Below are 202 nucleotides of genomic sequence, written 5' to 3' on the forward strand. Positions count from 1 at the left end.
GATCTATCAATTGGCTCCTCTTCGTCGTCGCTCTGTTAGTACGTCATTTGCTTCGTTGATCTGATTGGTTTATTTGGCCAGTATTTTCGCCCCTTCCCAGAATTACTTCAACGGAAGGTTTCCAGATGGATTTGCTCCGCATATCCATCTGGCGGAGTCAGGTTTGCAACTTCAAGTTGTTGCCCATTAACCTAACTGTTCA

This window comes from Cyprinodon variegatus, unplaced genomic scaffold (assembly GCF_000732505.1).
Source record: "Cyprinodon variegatus isolate N-32 unplaced genomic scaffold, C_variegatus-1.0 Scaffold761, whole genome shotgun sequence".
NCBI lineage: Eukaryota > Metazoa > Chordata > Actinopteri > Cyprinodontiformes > Cyprinodontidae > Cyprinodon > Cyprinodon variegatus.